Here is a 14547-nt window from a genome sequence, read left to right on the forward strand (position 1 = left end):
CATTGGAGAGAACCCGGTGCTTGCCAGAAGTCAAGGCCTTGCACCGGTTCTGAAAAGATCTAAAAAATTTGAGAATGTGGAGTTGGTGGTTGTGGTGGTGGTGGTGTGTGTGTGTGTGTGTTTATGTGTGTGTGTGTGTTGTAAGGAGGGATTGCCAGAATTGGGATTACAGTGAATAGTGAATGGTCTTGACTACTTTGGGGCATGAGATAACTCCAAATCCAAGGGTTCCCTCAGAAAATCCAGGGCCATTCAGATGGCCTTAAATATTTTGAAACGAGGGAGAGTACCCAAGACAAAGAGAGAAATCACTGGAAGCTCCTGTACTGACCTGTCAGGTCTCCTAAGACACTTGCAGCCAGTAACTACCCATAGTGAATTCTGAACTCCCTCAGAATTCAGGGGTGCAAGCTGAGGTTTAGTGACCTCTAAGAGCTGAGGCTCCAGCCAGGTGGGACATCTCCCCCACCCACCACAGGCAACTGTGTTCTTTAGAAAAGAGCAAGGGGCAGGAGCTCTAGACACCTGTTAACTACAGCCTGTTCTTCTCACGCCTCAGAACTCCATACATAAGAAAAATAAACTGGGTCATCGCTGCTGGTGTAGGGACTTTGAATCAGGTTTTAGGGGAAAAAGATGGGCTTTAATGTAGCAGGATGATCTGTCATCATTTTCTGGAAGCTAATTATAAGCCCGAAACCAGAACATTGCCGATTTTGGAATCTCCTCAGAGGATAACAGAAAGCTGACAAAGGCTAGCTTTCAGCTTTACTTTTGGTAAATGGTCCAACATGCTGTGGCCTATATTCCTCAGCTATAAAATAAGAATATACGACGACTTGTTTGAAACTGGGCCACAATAACATATTGAAAGGTGTCATATAAACACGGAGCTGTAGAATCATGGACTCTCAGAAGGCTGACAAGAGCATTTGGTTCACCCTCCATTTACAGATAAGCACATGCTTATGTGGTCCAAGCAGAGGAGGGGCTATTCTCATTTTATAGTGCTTCCAAGAAGAATTCACACTGCCGTTAGTCTATTTTGAAAGTCCACATCTTAAGAAATGCCTCCCGATGCTGTCTTAATTTCCACAGATTGCATCCCTTGAACGACCTCTTCTAGCGTCGTTGGGCATCCCTGGTACCCTTGTTGGACTCACTGTGCTGAGTTGGGATATCCCTCTTGTTGCTGCCCCAGGTAGGGGCCATGCCTCTGAGGCAGGAGGTCAACATCTCTGGAGAGAAGAGGTAATCCCAAGATCTTCAGCAGGAAAGAAGAACATGGAGGGTGGGGAGACAGCTCTGGCTCTCGGGGCCACAATCCCTCAGGAATAGACCTCGAAGCCTCTACAGATACTTAACGGACTCCCAGAAGGTAAGGGTTATCCAAAGGTCTCTCCCATGGGGGCAGTCCAGGAGCTAGGTCAAGAGGTGTCCATGCGAAGGACCTCAGGACAAACAGGTGATGGCTTTATGTCATAAACCAGACTATCAGTGTATATTGCTAAGTGTGCTTTATTGTCCCAAGACTTTACTCCAGATCCCCCGGGGCAAGAATTTTCTTTTCTCTTCTCCTAGAAGGGAGATTTGTGGAAATGTTGGGCTGCACTGTATCATAGCATTTCTTCTGTGAGAATATTGGCTGTTTTCCCCATTGATCATGCCGGCGCAGATGCTTCCTTGTCCTTCTCTAAGCTCTTCATTCACTCAACAAGCATTTCATGAGCACTTACAATGGGCTAAGTGTTGAGAATCTAGCTGTGAGCACAATACACCTGGTATCTGTCCTCAGGGAGGGTACAGTGGACAGAGATCAGACTCCCCCGCTCCTGAGACTGGGATCCTCCTATCTCTTCACTGCCCCTCCTCACATTCCACTCCGCCCTCCGACTGGGACACTAGCTTACTGACCAGGGTAAAGTATCCTCTCCCTGGAGATTTCCTGTTGCCTACACCAGGACCTTCTCATTGTATGTGCTCTCTTCGTATCTCTGAATGCTGGGGGACTCCCAGGAAGACAACCCTGCACTTGCTAGGTGATGTTCGGAAAGTACATGGTTCATTCAGCAAGTACCAGACTGTTAGCCAGCTGTGTGGATGCTGGGCTGCTTCTGGACCAGGAATTAATTGCCCCCGTCAAGACTGGCCGGTTTCAAGACAGTCCTAATTGACGAGGGAAGCTCACTTGGCTGCTATGAAACTAGCCAGATGCCCACTGCCGTGCCCTCAACAATAAGTCACGTTCAATTCCAACTCGCCAGATGCCCACTGCCATGCGCTCAACAATGAGTCATGGTCAAACCCCGGATGTTAATGAAATCACAAATCTGGATGACGCTCTTGACACCTTGAACGTGAATGCTAAGATAAAGGGCCTTGGTAATAGGACTGGCCTTTCTGGAACACCACTAAGCCCTCACCAGTCAGGTTCCAGCTGCCAAAACAGGGACCTCATAACCGGCTTGCTGTCACTCCAACCCCAGAGCTTAGCATCATCTGGCAGGGGCGGCATGAGAGTTAAACAGATGACATGGGATAAAACAAGGCAGGATATTTCAGAGGCAGATAATTTACAGGTTACCTGTGCACGTTTTGCCTTTTGACTTCTCCCTCTTCCCCCCTGCCCCGACTTTGCCACTGCTGCCAGGCTGGTTTCCTAGAAGGGAGCAAGAAAACAATTTTATTTTCTAGGAGCACCCCTGGTAAGTGTTTAGAAAAAGTTCAAAGTTAAAAATTGCCTAAATGAGGTTTGGGAACAACCTCTTTAATGATAATGACCCATATTTTCCTGGTTGAATTCCTCGAAAGCCCTCTGCCTGTGTGAATACAGCCCTGGACAGGTGGGAGCGGACGGCAGGCAGAGGCTTTAGGAACTCCCGCTCCATAGAGTATCCTATGATGTATGGTGGGTGTATTCCCAGAAACCGCCCCCCACCGCCTCCCGCAAATGTTGTGATACAGTTATCTCATGGAAGAGAAAAAGTACCGGGGAAATCAAGCTACCTGACTAGGAAAGCTGGTGGTTTTCTTTCCTTTGATCTGTTTCTTAGGAAAAAAAATTCTTAAAAAAAAAAAAAATCCCAGAACATCCAGTACAATAAGCCTGATTAACTATAGTATTACACGCTCACTAACTAGCCTCAGGCAAAGTAGCAGCCTTGAGCCCGAGACTTTCTCTCAGAACCTCTCCAATCCCAGCATCTGTTGTGCTTGCTGTCACCTCCAGGGTAACTTCAGCATTTCACCTCCTCGGGTTCTGAACCAGTCCCTCCCACGCGGAGCTCGAGGCAGCTGGTAGAGTGCAAGCCAGGGTACGAGGAGCAACATTATTTCAGATGGAACAAGTGTCTGATGGAAAGTTTACACAATTGCAGCCGGTCCTGGACAATCTACCTGATCGTTTCACCCCCAGCCAGGTGGGTGTTCCAGAAGCAAGTAGCGCTTTACAAGAGAACAGCGCGATGGCATGAAATTGCATCCCCTGATTCGATTCCCCCCTAAGCATCACTTGCTCATCCCACCAGTGACGGTGGACAGACCCGGTGGTGCCTCCCACCCCACTTTCAGCTTAGTCACCCCAAGTGATTTATATAGGCGAGACCACCCTTGTCTCCAGATAAAATAAGGAAGGGAATCTGAAGGGTGTTGCGGTGTCCTCTGCTCGCTGCCACACCCCTTCCTGTTCCTTCTCCCTTCCGTCTAATGAATTGTTTGTCTTTCCTTTCCTCCCACTCAAAAATGCTCATGCTTATGTGTGGGGATTTTTGTTTTGTTTGGTTTTGTTGTTGTTGTTGTTGTTGTTTTTATAGTTTCCAATAGAAACCATACTCATTTTCCAGGACATTTCTCCAAATTTTTTTTGCACTAAGGCCTGACTTTTTAATAGAGTCAGAAGTGGTTCTCGTGTTAAAAACAGAGGTTTCTGGTTTTCATGGGCATTCAAAGCTAAATTCTTCACTAGATCTTAATGAGATTCTGAATCATAGTTTTAATTTTGCTTGTTTAACCACTTGTGTTGTTTTGTTACTGCTCTAAGAGTTTTCAAATACGTCCAAAGGAGGGTAACCAGAAACAGTCCATGTAAGAGACAGTTCATGTAGGAGACAGAGTAAGTCAAGCAGAGACTATCTGAACCAAACAGCAAATAGCACTGAAGAGCCAGTCAAAAGTGCGGCTCTAGGGGTGTGTGGGTGACTCAGTTGGCTAAGCAACCCCCTCTTGATTTCTGCTCAGGTCCTGATCACAGGGTCTTGGGATTGGTCTCAGGCTCTGTGGGGAGTAGGCTTGGGATTCTCTCTCTACCTCCCCCTCTGCCCCTCACCCTGCTCACAACAAACAAACAAACAGTAAATAAAGGTTTTTTTAAGTGTGGCTACAACAAATTATTAAAATTTTTAAGAAACGAAATTAGATAATCTGAACTCTGTTGTAGGTATATCGGTCATGGATACGAAAATGTGCTTAAAATGCATAGAAAGGGAGCCTGGGGATTTGCTCAGGAGTAACTGACACTAGTAAGAGATTGGGAGCCAGTGTGGGGGCAGGAACTAAAAGGGAGTCATGGTTCTCTAAAAAATAAAAATAAAAATACCACATGGTCCAGTAATTGCACTACAGGGTATTTACCCCCAAAAGACAAAAATACTAGTTCAAAAACATGTACGTCCCCCTATGCTTATGACAGCATTATTTACAATAGCCACAATGTGGGAGCAACCTAAATGTCCACTGATAGATGAACGGATAAAGAAGAAGTCATACATTAAGTGGTATATATCAGCCATTTAAAAAATGAAATCTTGCCATTTACAACAACAGTGACGGACCGAGAGGGCATTATGCTAAGTGAAATAAGTCAGACAGAGAACGAGAAATACCATACGATTTTATTTATGTATGGCATCTAAAGAGCAAAACAAGTGAACAAACTAAAAAAGCAGGAAGAGACCCATAAATATAGAGAATAAACTGGTGGTTGTCTCCACGGTGGCGGTGTGGGGGTGGGAGGGAGGGCAAAATCATTGAAGGGGAGCGGGAGATACAGGCATCTAGTTACGGTGGGAGTAAGTCACGAGCACGAAAGGTACAACATAGGGAATGGAGTCAACCATACTGTCATAGTGTTGTATGGGGACAGATGGGACCTCTGCCTATGGTGAGCATGGTGTAATGTCCATTGAATCCCTATGTTGAACTAACATATCACTCTGTGTCAACTGTACATCAGTAAAAAAGACGAAGAGGAAATGAAAAGGAGGGCACCTGCACACAGAGGCAGGCACAGAGGGAGGACCAGGGAAGACACAGAACAAGCCTTCTAGAAGCCAGGAAAAGCTGAGGTCACTGAAGCCAGGAGAGAAACAAGGAGATTGTCCCCCACAGCCCTCGGAAGGAACCGATCCAGCCATCCCCTTGATCCCAGACTACGGCTACCAAAGTGGGAAGACTTCTGTTGTTTAAGCTGGAAGAAAATAAGGTGGCGGGGAAGTGAGTGAGATGTGACTTGGATTACTGCTATGTCACTGGATCTGCCCTAAGAAAAATGCGATACTCATGTAATCCACGTGCGTACACATGCTGACACACATCGGCAAACATGGATACATATGTGTATAAAAGAGAACAGTAACCTTAAACTTTATTATACTTCTGCAAAAGTCCTATAGTAGTATAATCACCCCTAGAGGCTCAAAATTCTTATTATGCTGAAGCTTGTGGGCTTCAGAAGGCTTTGTCTTTCCTTATTGCAATGGTTCTCAGCCTTGGATGCTCGCTAGAATCAATGGGGACATTCAAATCTCGATGCCAACGCCATATCCTAGACTAATGAAGTCAGAATCTCTGCGAGGGAAACTGGCTCCAGCTTTTGTTAAAGCTCCCCAGGAGATTTCAATATGTGACCAAAGTTGAGAACAAGTTTTACTCTGTAACCCCTCAAAGGGAGGGTCTATGTCTGCTTTGTCTTTATGTCCTCACAGACCTAAGTTAGTGACTTACATCAATATAATGAGGAGATCCGGAGCCTCCAATATTCTCAGAGGGAGAAAAAAAGTCCTAATAACCAGAAGTTAGTAATGCGTTAGGACTAACGCACGCAGATTAATAAGTCCTAACACCGTTTCTCCCTCTGTCCCTCCCTCCCCACTTGTCCTCTCTCTTGCTCTTGCCCTCTCTTGGAAAAACAAACAAACAAACAAATAAATAAAAATATGCAGTGGAATATTACTGATTTACATCAGTGTGGATGAAACTGGAGGAAATTATGCTCAGTGAAATAAGTCAAACAGAGAAAGACAATTATCATACGGTTTCACTTATTTGTGGCACATAAGGAATAGCATGGAGGACATTAGGAGAAGGAAGGGAAAAATGAAAAGGGGGAAATCAGAGGGAAGATGAACTAGGAGAGACTATGGGATCTGAGAAACAAACCAAGGGTTTTAGAGGGGAGGGGGTGGGGGGATGGGTCGGCCCGGTGATGGGTATTAAGGAGGGCACGGATTGCAAGGAGCACTGGATGTTATACGCAAACAATGAATCATGGAACACTGCATCAGAAACCCATGACGTACTGTATGGTGACTAACATAACATAATAAAAAAAATTATAACAGCAAACAAACAGATAAGTAAAAGCTTAAAATAAAGCAAAAAACCTTAAGTGTCTGCCTTCAGCTCAGGTCATGATCTCAGGGTCCTAAGATCAAGACACGTATCGGGCTCCCTGCTGAACGGGGAGTCTGCTTCTCCCCCTGCCCCTCCCCCCAACTTGTGTGCTCTCTCATTCTCGCTGTCTCTTGCAAAAATAAATAAATAAAATTATGAGTTCCAACAGACAGCATCATGCCCTTTTGATGCCTTCAGGATCTGCGTCTTTTCACACACACGCGCGCACACACACACACACACACACACACACACATCTGTATACACACAGTCCTTTGCTGGGTATCTCCTCAGAGCCTGAGAATTTGGTGGTGGCGGCGGCGGGTGGGGGGGATTCTTTGGTCAGGTAATATCCCAATAGAGCAAGGTGAAAGCCGCCAACCAGCTGTGTCTCTCACTGATGTCAAAGAAAAGATTGTAAATGGATTTCTAAGTCACTGTTGAGCAGAAGGTCTCTTTGGAAGGACCCCTCAGCTTCCTCATGACTGCTTCCCAAAACGGATTACATTACTCCTGAGACATTGCCCAATCTTATTTGGGACAGTGAGTTCCTCGGGACATAGCAATAAGTCCTTCTGAAAAGAGAATTTGGAAATTTGAAGTTCTTCAGATATATTTGGGGTTTTTTCTTGAAAATGGTGCCAAAGGTTTCCTCTACTCCTGGCACAGCTGGTGTTGATGGTTGTGGTGGCTTCGTCTAAAATTTTGTGCTTTAAATGTTATGATCCTTGGGCGTATCAAACCTGTTATAAAGTTCGTACTGGGGGCAGAGGGTCCATATTAATTAAGCAGTTGGGATTACCCACATTTGATATGGTCCTCTGAACAGCTCAGGTGGTTATATTAAGTGCTTAGCTGTTGATCTCTTGAAGACAAGATTTCAGCGACAGAATTTCTGGTGTTTGAGTAGATTATAATTCCATTAGAAATACCCCTGTAATATATTAGTAAGGTACTTTTAAAAATAATCTACATAGCATTCTATCTTGTGTCTTTCTTTAATTGGTATGAGATCGATGCAGCATTATTTAAGTTCAAATATCTTGAGGTGTTTTTTTTTAATCCCATTAAGCGATAGCTTCACAACAGATTTTGTGAAATCCTATTACTCACAGAACCTCTAAAATCAATGTTCCTATGTATTTTAAAAATCAAAAAACTTCTACTTATTTGAAAAAGTGATTGCATTTTACATCACTTAGGGGCATGTATATTTTATGTGTTTATAATTCCAAATATAGAATAAATAATTCTATTAAATCCCAGTATTTTGGAGAAAAACAACATTAGTCAGCTCTATAAATTATGGCATGATACGTCGGATTGTTCCCTCTGTAACAGTGTAAGAGTTGCAAACTTTTCATCAAGACAGGAACAGAGAGAGAGAGAGAAATTCAGATGGGGGAAAACTATGACCTCTTTGGCATGTCTCTTTTCAGGATGACATTTCAGAGCCCATCTCTGCTGGGCTGGTGTCTGCCCATCTGGCCACACAGTCGGGTTTGTTTTTGTCAGCTCTAGCCCCGATCCGCGTCATGCAATGCACACATTTCCTACTTCATTCATCAGTCGCTCTGTCATTCATGGTCAGAGTGGTCTCTCTCACAGTGATGGCTTATGGAAGTTGTGCTACGCCACGCCTTCCTTTCCCTCCTGCTTCTCTCCTTTGAAGTCCAGCCCACTGGCCCCTCCCTCCCTCCACTGCTTGCTTTCTCTGGCTTCAGAAATCCTGGGACAGACTGAACGGGAATTTGCACCAGAGTCCCAGGATAGGAGAAGCACCTGTGCCCAAGGATAGGTTAGGTTAGCACCACGGTCACCAACATACACCTGGGTTGCCTCCTTAAGTGCTTAGTCTCTAACGTGCTTCCTTCAATAAAGACACCATTCAACAAACACTGGAAAAGTACATGAAGGAAGAATAAGCCAGCAGCGAATTGTGACTTTGTGTTCATGGGCACATTTAAGAGTGTCTGAACAGCCCCAATTCTCTGTTGGCTCTGAAAGTTCAGGCAGTTCCTCTTCCTGTGACCTTACTTCTCCAGGGGACTGAAAAGATCCAAGGTAGGGATCAGTCCCTCCCCCTGGGACAGAAATTTCACATATGGTACCTCTGTTCATTCTCAACATGACTCTCCCTTCAGAGAAAAGAACCAAGGCTCAAAGGGGTTCAATCCACCCAGCAAGCAAGTGGCAGAGCCAGGACTCAGCCCAGAGCCGCCTGGTTCCAAAGTCCATGTCCCTCCCTCCCGCCACCCACGTCACTAGAGAGGGGAATGCAGTGTGTCTGTGCCAGCCTCGTACCTACACATTACGTGAAGGTTGGGATGATAAGGAGCCCGACAATGAATGACCAGTACCATTACAACACTTTGCATTGTCGTCTTGGATGCTTTTATTACATATCCAAAAAGACAATTCATCAGGCAGAATTGTATTTGTTCAGTATTTCACTTTCAGTTCCGGCTTGTTTCCTTCCTTCCTGCCTTTACTTGTGTCCTTCTCGCCTTCCTTCCTTCCCTCCCTCCCGCCCGCCCTGCCTCCTGCCTTCTTTCCTTCCCGCACCATCACATTGTCCCGGACTGTAACTAAGGGTAAAGCAATTAGGCTTTACTCTGCCTGTTTAGGAGATGCAGTCCCTGGTTCCTTACAGAGAAGTCTTCTTCAAGACAACCGGGTGGCTCAGTCAGTTATGTGTCTGTGTTCAACTCAGGTCATGATCCCAGGGTCCTGGGATGGAGCCTCACATCAGGTTCCCTGCTCAGTGGGGAGCCTGCTTCCTCCTCTCTCTCTCTCTCTGCCTGCCTCTCTGCCTACTTGTGATTTCTCTCTGTCAAATAAATAAATTCCTGGTTTTTTTTTAAAAAAAAAATCTTCTTGGGCGCCTGGGTGTCTCAGTGGTTAAGCCGATGCCTTTGGCTCAGGTCATGATCTCAGGGTCCTGGGATCGATTCCCGCATCGGGCTCTCTGCTCAGCAGGGAGCCTGCTTCCTCCTCTCTCTCTCTCTGCCTGCCTCTCTGCCTACTTGTGATTTCTCTCTGTCAAATAAATAAAATCTTTAAAAAAAAAAATCTTCTTTACTAAAGAATGACAGCTTCCAAAGATAGAAAAAATGGTAGAATTAGGAAGTCACCATTTTGCAACTCCCCATGGAAAAACTGATTCAGGTAAGAGCCATCAATGAATGCTACAAGCATTGGGTAGAAGATTGTGGGGAGTAGGATCTTTGGACATTACCAAAGTATCACCCCACTGGTGACTTGCCAATTTTAAGAGAACAATATACTATCACAAAGGCCAGTATTGGTGGCTGACAACTCAACCAAGGATGAAAACTCAATAGTATGCACACCCTGGTGTTGTACCCCCGACTCGAAGCAGCAGGAAGTATCCAGTATCACCGAGAGTATTTGTTCCTGATATGTTTAACCTGCACTTAACCAAGGTTTTAGACCTAACTTCCAGTGTATAGGAAAGTCGATAGCTAGACTGTGGAGGTAATGACACTACAGGGAAACAGTTAGACTTGTGGGACATTTTACAAGACAAACTGGCCTCGTCTCTCCAGAAAATCAATCTGATCATGGAAAGCAGATCAATGCTTGCCTGGAACAAGGAGCAGAGGGGATATGACTGCAGAGAGGCACAAAGGATCTTTCTGGGCCAACAGAAATCTGCATTTTGATTGTTTTTTATTTGATTTGATGGGACAGTTACATCAGTGCATACAGTTGTCAAAATTAATGAACCAAGTTCACTTACAGCTGAATTTCTAAGGTCAAGTTAAGCATTGATGCAGATGATTTTTAAAACAAAAACAAATTATCAGTGTCACAGAAAAAAGTGAAGCCATGGGTTGTCTTTATTGTCTTGACACAGTATTTAAATTGTCTAAAGACCCATTACAACCAGATATAATAAGAGAAGTTCAGCTAGATCTGGGCTTGAAGAAAAAGGGGACAGCTAAGAAAGACATTTTGGGGATAATGCAGAGAATTGAGGCAAACTGGATGCTAGATCATCCTGAGAAATTTAAAAACTTTTTCTTCTGCTTTCTGGTGGGGTAATGTTCTTATTGTTAGAAGATACTTGTTGAATTATTTAGGAGAGAAGGGTCATTAATTGCTATACTAGAAGCTATATGAGGACATGTAGAAAGAGAAAGCAAAGACAGCATAAAGTTATCAATGGTTTAATTCTGCAGAAAGAATTCACTGATATTTATTATGCTAGGCTTTCAACACTTCTGTCCTTCTGAAATGTCCAAGAATAAAAATGTGGAAAACAGTGACTGCCATGTGAGTGGTGATGGCTCTTCTGGTTTGGAGGCAGTCTTCAGAGAGTCTTCTGGCCTTTGGTGAGATTATCTCTTATGGTAAGGAGCCACCCCTTTCCATGGCTACTCCTTCAGGGGACAGGACACGTGCATGTCCCTAGAGAGGCCTTTGTATCCTACTCTGTGACCTAAAGGGCTTCGGGCTCCGCCCACCATCCTTCACTTCTCCCCACCACGATGCTGTTGAGCAAATACGCGTGAACGGTTCTGTTAACAGCTGGAATAAATATTGCACCTCGACTAAAAACAAAAGATAAGTTAACTCCTGGAATCTCTCCATGAGAGAAGAGACGATAGAAGAATATAGATCAAAAAGCTTTAAACACTTGCTTAAAGTTGAATGGAAACATACGTAATATGTACTTTGAAGGTAGGAGTTCTCTTTCAACGTCAACTAAATGAGGTCACTAGGGCTCTGGGTGTGGAAGATCAGACTTATTTAATGTGAGGATGTCTAGGATGTTATTGAGCTAAGGGAAGTGATCAAATTCTCCTCCTCTGGAAGGTCTAGCTCAAACTGCTTCTCTTGTAGAAAATCGTTCCAAACTAATCCAACCCAGAACAATCACTCCCTCTCCCACGTTCCGCCTGTTCCTGCTATCTGTTTCAGCCTGTCTGATCCTAAGTCACCTGCTAGATTATTTAAAAATAGCTCACATTTTCACATCTTCTCCCCCAAAAGCCAGGATAGGGTTTGATGGGGATGCCGAGCCCTGATTCTCCCGATATGTCTGTCTTCACCAGCACATACCCACCCATACTGTAAGTGCTTGGACAGCAGGGGCCAGGGCTAAGCCCCTTTGTGTTCCCAGTGCCCTGTACAGGGTCTGGTCCATAAATGCTTGAAAAATGAACAAGGGCTTTCCTCCTATCCCTACTGTACAGTCCAGAACATAGGGCAAGGCATGGGGGAGCTTCTTATAGAATGAATCAAAGTTACCTGGAATCGGGACATTTGAGTGATAAAGTCTCTCTTCCTCTGTCTGTCTCCCTCTCTCTCTCTCTATCTGAATCTCTCTTTCTCTTTTGCTTACATGCACATGCATTTTCTTTCTCACCATTGGAACCCAGACACCACGCTGGCAAGAATCCCAGGATTAGAGTAAGGAGTAGAGGAAAGCCATGTCCACTATCCCCTGTAAAAATCCCTGACCCATAGAATATGTGAGCATTATAAATTTTTTTTCTATGACATTGCATTCTGGCAAGATAGGTTACATAGTCACACTAAATGGAACATTCTCTTTGCTCCTGATCCTTCTCTACATCTCATCTAAACAAGGAAGTAGTACCCTAGGTAGGATTGTCAAATTAAATGCGATGTCCCATTAAATCTGAATTTCAGAAAAATAATAAGTGATTCTTCTGGCATAAGTATGTCCCCAGTATTTCATGTAACATATCCTTTAAAAATATTTATTGTAGGTGCCTCCTTAGCACAGTAGGCAGTGCATCAGTCTCATAAAACTATTTGTTTATCTGAAGTTCAAATTCAGTTGGCACTCCTTTATTTTTATTTGCTAATTCGAGGAACACTTACCTTGAGTCTCCACCCTGGACCTTTTCTCTACCCACACATACTACTTAGAGGAGTTAACCCAGTCCAAGCTTTATCCTGACAACTCTGAAACTTTTATCTCCAGTTCAGAAATCTCTACCAATCTCCACACCAAAAGAGTGGACTACCTACTTGATAACTCCACTTTTACAGCTGAGAGTCATCTCATACCCAATCAGAATTGTTGATTTGCAACCCCTACCCACCCCCCCAAGCTGTTGCTCCTCACCCTTCCCCATCTCGGTGAATGGCACTGACATGGACCCAGTTGCTCAAGCCCCCAAGAAGAGCGTCAGCCTTGATTCCTCCCCATCCTGTACTCTGTGTCCAGTCAATCAAGAAGTCCCTTTGGCTCAACCGCCAAAACATATTTCCAGCCCATCGCTGCCTCCTGGTGTCCTCTACAACCCCTCTGGATCAATGCACACTCTCCTCTCACTTGAACAACTGTACTGGCCACCAAATGGCTTTCCTGCTTCCCCTCTTGCTTCTCTATAACCCTCTCTACTGCATTCTCCCCGCAGTAGCTGGAAGGATCTTTTTAAAGACACATCATGGAACTCATCTGCTACAAATGCTCCGATGTTTCCTCACTGCACTAAAAATAAAATGCAAATATACTTCAAGATCCTTCATGATCTATTTCCTGTACCATCTGTCAAAGGACACCAACCTTTCTGTTCCTCAAACATCCTAAGGTCCTACGGGACCTTAGGATGTTCTGCCTGAAGTACGGCACCCAGGTGGCTCATTCTTACCATTTCCGCCTCAAATCTCACATCACTTCTTCCATTTAGTCCTCCCTTAGCTGGCCCCCCACCCCCCACCCTCGTGTCTCCCAAGGCCATCAGCCTGGGGTATTTCCACCTCCAGGCAAAACCCAGTGCATCTGCTTTGGTTTTAGTTTGGGCCTATGCACTGGTTTCTGTCCTCTTGCATTTGATCTTTTTTTAAAAACAGCAGAGAAACAGATTTTGTTAATTTCCTAATTCAATTTAAAAGTTCTGTCCATTCATATATGATTTGACTTATGGTTTAACTGCCCACATTTGTTGTGATGGCTTATATAGGTAGACTTATTTCTACCGTATTTTTTTTACTTTTCTATTGATCATGCATTTTTTTTTTTTTTTTTTTTTTTTTTTTGGTCAGAGAGAGTGAGCAGAGGCAGGCAGAGGCAGAGGGAGAAGCAGGCTTCCTGCTGAGCAAGGAGCCCGATGTGTGACTCGATCCCAGGATGCTGGGATCGTGACCCCAGCCGAAGGCAGCTGCTTAACCAACTGAGCCACCCAGGAGTCCCTAATCATGCATTTTTTTTAAAAAAATGATTTTATTTATTTATTTGACAGAGAGAGATCACAAGTAGGCAGAGAGGCAGGCAGAAAGGGAGAAGGAAGCTGGCTTCCCGCCGAGAAGAGAGCCCATGTGGGGCTCAATCCCAGGACCCTGAGACCATGTCCTGAGCCGAAGACAGAGGCTCAACCCCCTGAGCCACCCAGGTGTCCCGATCATGCATTTTTAATGTTTCTTTCTTCTCATTTGTTCCCTGTCTAGGAGTTGACATACTTTTTTTATTCTCTTATTTCAAATTTTAGTTTGAAAAAACATATACTCGATTTCTATGATTTTAGGGTTACCTGTAAAACTCTTTTTTTAAAAAAAGATTTTATTTATTTATTAGAGAGACACAGAATGAGAGAGCAAGAGAGAGACTATGAGAGGGGAGAGGTCAGAGGGAGCAGCAGACTCCCTGCTGAGCAGGGAGCCTGATGTGGGACCTGGGACTCCAGGATCATGACTTGAGCCAAAGGCAGTTCCTTAACCAACTGAGACACCCAGGTGCCCCACCTTTAAAACTCTTAAGCCCATGTAGGGACGCCTACGTAGCTCAGTCTCTTAGGCATCTGCCTTCGGCTCGGGCCAAGATACTGGGGACCTGGGATTGAGTCCTGCATCAAGCTGCTTGCTCAGCCCAGAGCCCAC

General features: G+C 44.6%; 1 protein-coding gene across 8 annotated transcripts in view; it reads right to left on the reverse strand.

Annotated features, from left to right (window-relative positions):
* LOC131813468 (ral guanine nucleotide dissociation stimulator-like) overlaps positions 1-14547 on the reverse strand; it is a 166874-nt gene that overhangs the window by 11859 nt on the left and 140468 nt on the right. For 7 of the 8 annotated variants that reach the window (XM_059143740.1, XM_059143741.1, XM_059143747.1 and 4 more), the window contains one exon: positions 2585-2659. The gene's annotated coding sequence lies outside the window, so the exon portion shown is untranslated. Of the gene's footprint in view, positions 1-2584; positions 2660-9320; positions 9452-14547 lie in introns of those variants that run through there. The other variant, XM_059143742.1, reaches the window with a different exon arrangement.

This window comes from Mustela lutreola, chromosome 13 (assembly GCF_030435805.1).
Source record: "Mustela lutreola isolate mMusLut2 chromosome 13, mMusLut2.pri, whole genome shotgun sequence".
In the NCBI taxonomy this organism is placed as follows: domain Eukaryota; kingdom Metazoa; phylum Chordata; class Mammalia; order Carnivora; family Mustelidae; genus Mustela; species Mustela lutreola.